Below are 8585 nucleotides of genomic sequence, written 5' to 3'. Positions count from 1 at the left end.
GGTCCACTGAACCAGTGAGTCGGGTTTATGGCACGGTTCATGGTTGTAATGTTATGTATTTCTAAAGTAACCAGTGTTAATGGACTGTTAAATTATTTAGTGAATACGCTTCTTTAGAGCGATGTTTCTGCGCATGCGCCACCAAATGGGACAGTGCTCAGAAAATAGCATTTTTCATAATAATTACTTATTGTCATAATTTGCTAATGTTGCAGTTTTCTTCAAAAGGCCTTGGGCAAATGTGAAATCTACTTCAAAAGTTTGATGCATTTTTTTTAACATGTCGAAAACCAGCAACATTTCTTATGCCTCCATTGACTCTCCATAGAATTTTTTTGTCAAACTCTCTGTATATACCACAATGCAGTGAGATGGAAATCTCCATTGAAAATCAGCAGAGTCGAGTACCTAGAATATCTTTTGAAATGCCCTTCTAATAAACTGCAATATTATAGGCTGAAGCAGTTTTGAGTGAGGCTGGATTTTCATTGGTTAAAATATTATTGCGTGCTCCCATTGGCTAGAAAGGTTGCAGTGTTTTCGGCACAGTGTGAGATGACAGTTGGAAGTTTGTCTGTTTGTTGGGAAGTTTGCATGGAAGTTTGTCTGGTTGATTGGAAATTTGCAGGTCCGTATAGCATTTCATATTAATGAATCAACAAAGTAATTAATGAATTATTATATGAATTAACAAATACATTTATGAATTACTGTATGAACTGAAGAATTTATGGACGCATTGCTGGACAAATTGGCCAATTCATGAATTGACAAACGAAGTGACAAACAAAAAATGGCTGGATAGTTTTGGCACAAATGGCGCTCCATAGCTTAAGCACAAGAGCACAGTGTGTGGTTTTCACTAATTACGCTGTGCAGAATAAATGTTTTTTTTTTTCCTATGGGTAAATATCGGGACTGTTGCCATGTATGTTATTACTTTGCGCGGGTTTAACATCCGGTTCATTCACAGATCACGTGCAAAAGCGCCTCCTCTGGACACAATTTTGATTTTAAAGATTTACGGACTTCTTGTAAAGAAAACCAGTCCACGTCTGGGAGATTAATGGACATCCTCTGCTTTTGACCAACTCTAAGGTCCCCTCTGTTTTTTAGTCTTGTGCGAATAGTACTTAAACAACCGTTTTTCCTGTCTAAACCTGAGGTATAATCGTTAAACTAACAATCATGGCGATGCTGGGTGACCCGGCTTTTAAGATCATGTGATGAAAACGCTATCATCCCTGATACTTGTGTTATCAATTTAACTTTATTCAGGGCGCTGTTTTTTTCTTCTTCACTATTATATTATAGTAAAGGTTCTTTCACGCGTTTGTAGGCTATAGGCAGTTGATATTACATACATGTCAACAGTCCCTGTATGGTCGGGACAGTCCAGATTTCCTAGCAAATGTCCCGCGTCCCGATGCATAGGAAGAAAGTCCCGGTATTTACACATATTTACACATTATCTTGTAATTGTAAATCTCAAAAAAGGAAAGTGTGTCGCTCATAATGAGGAAAATGTCATAAGCCTATGCAGTCAAAGAACACATTTTCTCTTAATTTTATCATTGCAACAGACCATACCTTCTCAGTTCATGATAAATGCTGCAGCAGAAATCCGCTATTCCATTGAAGTCGATAAAGTACACACAGAGCCTTCTGTTTGTAGAAATGGGCATGGCATCATTCTTGTTTTCCATCTGCTCTGGTTATTTATGTGCACTGTTAAAACGTGGGGATTAATGGGGAACACTGCTAAAATAGATTGTCGAAAAATAGAATACATAAAAAAGCCTTTTAAATGCTATACATGTATTGTAAAAGTTCCAAATGAGGTAAACTAGTATTACAATTGAATATCTTTATTGGATTTATACAATATGTGATTAATCAGTTAATCGATTGTTCACATGCTTCGAAGCAGGAGTCTTCATAGCTGGCATTATGGAATATGCCACTCTGTGCATGTGTGTGTTTTTTTTTAGTTTTAGAAATGTTCACTTTAGTTGTTAAGCTATAATTTGTGGACAGTCACATGTGTTCTCAAGTTTTTGCCTGCAAATTGAGTAAAGTGTATCATGGCACAGCTTCTGGTCCATTTTATATGTCAGTTTCTAAAATGGGTACATATTTGGCAGAGGAGTAAATGTAAAAAATAAAAGACACCACAAGTTGGCTGCAGTGAGTCAAACAAATGAGTTGGTTTAGCTTTCAAAACAGAATGAACTGTTAAAATGTGCCAAGTATTTACAGCCTACAGTATAATGGATGGGCAGTACTTATTTAAGCATATAATACATACAATGAATTAATTTAGTTTTCAATCTCACTTTTATATCTGTATAAGGTGAGGAAATATGTGTTATATGAGGATAATGAATCATGTAAATGTACAGAATGTCTTTTCCATGTCAACACACTTAAAGAAGGAAGCTGGATGACAACCACTTCCAGAAAAATAGTAGGGCTAGATATTATGATTCGGCCATTACTGTGATTCATTTCAGAAATTATACTAAAATCGTTATCTGTATAGGTAAATATTTCCCTCAGTTTGGTGTATGTTTAATTGTATTCCTGGTAGTAGTTGATTTCATTTAGTTATTTTCCTTTGATGGGTTTCAGGTCTTGTCACCTGTGATTCTTTTATCAAAGTACCACCCTTTTCAATTGTTAACATAAGCTAGGTATGAAGAATGGGCATCTGTACAGTCTGCTGGTGCCAATGTTCTGTTGCATCTACATAAGGTGTAGCAACAGTACAAATATGACACACAACCTAAAAGGTGTGATACAGAATATGTGTTTTCTTTAAAAGAAAAATGTTTTCAATAATTTCTCATCACTGGTTACTTATAAATTACTAATGCCAACAACACATTTAGAATTGTAAAGTGTCAACCATTAATGCCTATTGTAAGTAGGAAGTCATGTCTGCATGTTCCTGCTCCACAGAATTCCCTGAGTAATGTGCAGGCTCAACATTCACCTTTATTTAACAAATATCATACACATATATGCAGGGTCTTAACAACTTATGTTGAGGTTGTATCACTTGATTTGCCAGTTCTTCGCCTGGGGTTCACACAGTCAATAATCTGTGAAGTCCTACTGTGCACGTCAACCAGTTACAGTGGATTCAGCAAACATTCAGAGTTAGAATAGACCTCAAAACATGGCAGGCGCGGACTGGCCATCGGGAAGTGCGGGAGAATCCCCGGTGGGCCGGTCTGTTTGGACCTGCGTGGGCCGCTAGTCTACGTTTGATTTATAATTATTATTAATATTTTTTTCCCCCCATTACATGCTGAGAATTACACTGTTATTAACTTGGCAGTCTCGTTCTGTCGCGCGCACACATCACCACACCAGTCATCTCTTGGGTAGATCCAATATCGCAATATCTAAGGGGGGGGCGGGGGCGAGGAGTGGCCACTCCCTGATTGGACTTGCCCGGATTTTCTTAGAACGGGATTGGTCAACCAGATTTCGTCTTTCGTTTGAACCTCTTGTATTGATAGTGGATGAGTGTCAGTGTAAAAAATGGAGAGAAAAAGAAAAGGTGGGGCAGAAAAGATTAGAGACAAACGGCAACGGTCTCTCAAGGCAGATGCCGCAAAGTGCACAAAAATAACTGACATGTTCCGTCGGCCGGCTGGTAGTAGGGAGAGCAAGGGACGTCAGGATGCCAGTATTAATCAGCCGACTCAGCCTAGGGAGCCCACTGAAGAAGATGACGCTGTGGCAGGGTCGAGCACAGCAGGTACAAGCAGTAGAGTTTATGGTTGCATTAAAATAGATTAAAGACTCGGCTGCGCCTCATACCTAATAACACCTTGGCTGTGGCTATATACACGATATATCATAGCCTCTCCTACCTTATTGCTTTTATAAAATGGCTACACCAATATTTGTAACTTTAGTCACTTTTTGAGATCTAGTCAGCTATGTATAGTTATGCTAAACTCCGGTAGCAAATCGACTAGCCATCCTATGCTAGCTAGCTAGCTAGCTAGCTGGGTTACTAAAAAAAACATTAGCTCAAACATTTCCCAGATTGCGTCTCTCTCTCGCTCCACCATTTAGCTGGCTACCCCTGACATAACCTGAAACAAAATCATGGCAAGCCGAGCTGAAGGTGGTATTAGCCAATTTTTATTTGTAAAACTATAGCATGACATGCCATTTGGCTATAGTGTTGCCCCCTACTGGACACTCGCAGCGTAGATTTCACATTGCATGTATTGTATCACACTAACAAAATCCCAAATTTTAAAGCAATCGTTCACATGAATTTGATTGGGTTTGATACTTCGGTCGATGTTGATTAGGTTGTTGTGCAAAGATATAATTTATGGAACGGTGAGAAGGCCTAACAGCGGCCTATGGTTGAATATAGCATGGCTGGATCGCTGACCAATCAGAGAGGAGGACCAGAACTATCCGTTTTATAAATTAAACAAGCTATGTTCTTATGAGTATTCTTCCAAATTATAATACATTTTGCTAAAGGTATTAATTAAATGGATTGCTGTTGTTCTTTTGTGCATATTAAAGCAGATGCAGCTGAGCTTTAGGAGTGAGAAAGGGACAGAATGGATGCTGTTGCAGAGTCCAGTGCAGAGAGAACAACAGCTGAGGAAAGAGAAGGAGAGAGAGACAAGATGCAGGCATATGAAGTGAATGCAGGGGGGTCAGCTGGTAGCTTTGATTACTTCACACGCCTTCAGTCCAAAGAACTGGACACATTTTTGTTATCACCCTAACACAGTGGGACAGACTGAAGATGTCAGCTTTGGATAGACACAGGGTCAACACAACAAGTGAGGTGCCTGAGGAGGATGGAAACAGTGGACCATGTGAAGAAGAGCTGGAGCTAGAGAACAAAACTTGCACTTCATGCAAAAACTGTGCAATGTGTTGCTATTTGATTCTATCCCGATACAATTTATTGACTGATGCCTATCATGTAATTGGTTTGGGCTACAAATTCCTCCTGACTTTGTCAGTAACCGCTTGGAAGGGTTCATGCCAATGTATACAGAGAAAGAGATACTGATGGCCCTAGACAGTGATGGAGTTATTGACAGGATTGCAGAGAAGTGTGCACTGCTGCGACGTCTGCAGGCGACGTAAGGTAGGACAGTCTCGTTTACTTGTATTTGGGTGAAGTAGTTGACTGTATTTTGAGATATAATTAGGGGTTCTGAAACCCTATTGTAATTTTGGGTTGCTATTGGCGCTGAGTGCTGCTAATGGTTTCTAGAATTGCTAAATATGAGCCGATGTGTTCAGAATTTTTTTTTTTTTTTTAATTAGGCCTATTGAGAGACCACAATCTGTGTGAGGTCGGTGATGGTTTCTAGAATTGATAAATAAGATATGTGTTTATACTTTACAGTTTATTATTAGGCCAACTGAGGTTGGTTTTGGTGTGCAGAGAATGGTTTCTTTCTAAGTGTTGCATTCACTGACCACAAAGCGGTGGCAGACAGAGACGTGCAGAGATAAAGAATAATGACTAGAAACATATTTCGTAGACGAAAAAATCTATGATATTTTCAATAGGATAGCCTATTATTTGTGACTTCTATATCATGAAGCCATGGTATGGAAACTGCCATAGCCTATACTTTGCCGCACCTAAATCGGCTCTAATATGTTTAAAAACCTGGTAGTAGCTATAGCGTACATGAATTCATTATTATTTCGGTATGTTGATTTTGACATAAATGTGGGCCGGTGGACCCGAACTTCCCGGGCCGATTTTTGGTCCCAGTCCGCCCCTGAAACATGGAATATATAGTCGTTATTATTAAGCTACATAGGATGGGAGTTAGCTTCTATTACACAATTGTGAAATAAGTAATTAGTTTGGAAGTTATGCTATTCCTTAAGCAGAAAACACATTTTAAAAAAATACATATCTTGCCTGTATCCAATTAATAACATCTACTGCATTATTTTATGGATGGCAATTCATAATGGACATTATAAATACACAGAAATAAGCAAGCGATTAGATTAGACATTTTTAAAGCATGTGGGCATCGCTGCTTTGTAATTTTTTTCTGAAGGTAATATCAACATATTTTAACAGTACCTTAACTGATAATCATTATACGCATTTGTATAGCAAATCCCTGTAATGTTAAACATGTACAACATTTGGACTATATGAATATATAAAATATATATACCATTGATTCTGTGTGATGTGCTTCGAACTTACTTGTTTTGTTTAGTGTCAATTAAACTTGTTTCCAGTTATTATTCATCGTATGCTCAGTCCCTTCACTGTATGTTTTCAAAGTCACATCGGTGTCTTCAAAGTCCAACTTTTCGAATATCTCTGCTTGATAATTATTTCAAAAATTATTCGCCCAATTTGTTATTAAATGTCCCCTTTCTCCTCTACCACGGGATCCTTGTGTTAGGAAGACGATCAGGAGCCCATGGGGTGTTTTTTTAAATTTTTATTTTATCATTTCTATGAAGTCATCTATTTATCAGCGAGGTTAAATTCTTGGTTATCAATCAATTGGGGCGGTTTTCAAAACGTTGTCTCGCAGATTAGACATTTTCACTTTGCAATCACACGCCTCAGTTCTTCAACTGAAAAGGAAAACAAAAGAATATTGTTTCACTTTTTACTTTGATTTAGTGATCCAAGCAGCTGGTAACCTAGCTCTCCCTACACGGTTAACGCAGCAAAACATTCATAAATCATGCCATTTTAAAAACAAAATTAATCAATAACTGTAAGTCATAGTTATCAGTACCTCTATAATGTATACGCAGATTTCCTCTTCAACATTGAAATAAAAAATATAAAAGATTCGAATAACGATAGTGAAATCAAATCTAATTACACGTACGACTATTCCGATAAAAAAAATAATGAATGACTATTTCATTTATTTGTTTTATAAGAAATGCTGGCATGTAAGAAATCATTTTTTGGATAACATTTCGAACCGGGTAAACTGTGCTAAAACGCCAAGAAGTAATAAGGCTGACGCTTACCTAACTTACTTCCTATGACAAATCCTGCACCTGACGTTGCATATTTGTAAAAATATTTAAGCTTAGCTTTCAATGTCTCATTTTTTCATTGGGAATTCTGCAATAGCTTTCAAAAAAGCATAGAATGTCTAACTACCAACATGAAGGCCATCAGGCGCATTTTAATTGAGTAGCATTGTATCTGCATAAAAAGGGTTAGGAAACCAAATCAAGTTACATAAATAAAGCCAGCGATTTGGCCATAGAATAATCCCTAACGTGCAGCTGCTGCTAATGCAAAGTGACTTTTTCTCTTTCTTGATGAGGTTGTAATTTAGAGGAAATTTCTGTATTGCAGTTTTGAATGGAAGTGTGGAGGCGCTGCAGCTGCAGAATATGGAGAGAAATGGAAAGAGACTGATATGGAAAAGAAAGAAAAGGAATGGAGGAGCCAGTCTTGTCTGATCTGTTGAAAGCTCTATTCTTTATCTGAGGACCCATGCTGATCTCTCTTTGGTTCTGCTTTTTTAAATGAGTTTATCACGCTATGAGGGACTGCCTCAGCCAAAATGTAACGTTTTGCCTCTTTTGTTCCCCTTGAACGCTTCAATTTGGGTCTACATTTATTATTTTGACCTTTTAGTTAGCAGGGGAGAGACTTCAAAGTGGAACCTTTTGGGTTTTCCCTTTAAGGGACCCTTTGTGTCTTCTCTTCAGTGTGAGAAGGATACTTTTTTCTCTCCTTTAAAAAGTTTTGTTCCAGGAGCTGTGAAGAAAGCTAACTCAGGAGGAATACTGAATGAAAATAAAAATCAATTAGCCTATGGGCTTGTGAAGATAGGGTGAAGCAGTGTGAAAAAACATTGAGATCACAGAAAATGACTGACTTTAGAGGTTGGGGGGAAAAAAAAGGCTTTTCTATAATCAAATCTGCTATGGCACATTTTAGAAGTTTTGACTTCTAAGAGCAAACATTTTATCTAACTATCAGGTGGTAAAATTTTACTTGACATACTATTTAGATCATTTAGGAGCAGCTGGATGTTTGTCTTTTTTAAAATTGTAAAATAAGTTTGCTGCTAAAAACTATATAAAAAATAAAGCTAACAGTATTCACGTCAAACGTACTGTTTTCTATTACACACATATGCATTTACAATCGTTAAAAAGGTGATTAAACGATTCCTGTGAAGAAGCTAATTGAAATCTATTGTTCAGCTTGATTGTCTGTTTATTTAGGCCGTTTTCATTGCTCACTATTCACTGTTCAACACATTGGAGCCTCTTAAACCACAAAGCTTACTCCCTGAAGAGACGCTATGCAGAAAAAAAGACGTCGTTATAATTAGAGTTACCATAAATTATTATAAGAGTCATCGGTTATCCCTTTGATTTAACTTGCCTTTTATATGAGGCTATTGTATATATATAAAAAAAAAAGTGAAATTGTTCTGCTTTTTTCGTGTATTTTTATTGCAATTATGTTGTTCTAAAATACATTTATTATTGTATTAATACAAAATTATGTCAGGATTATGAGGACTGCATTTTTGCTATCTTCCAATTTCAATTAA

Source organism: Acipenser ruthenus, chromosome 7 (genome assembly GCF_902713425.1).
Source record: "Acipenser ruthenus chromosome 7, fAciRut3.2 maternal haplotype, whole genome shotgun sequence".
Classification (NCBI taxonomy): Eukaryota; Metazoa; Chordata; class Actinopteri; order Acipenseriformes; family Acipenseridae; genus Acipenser; species Acipenser ruthenus.
This window is presented reverse-complemented; position numbering follows the sequence as displayed.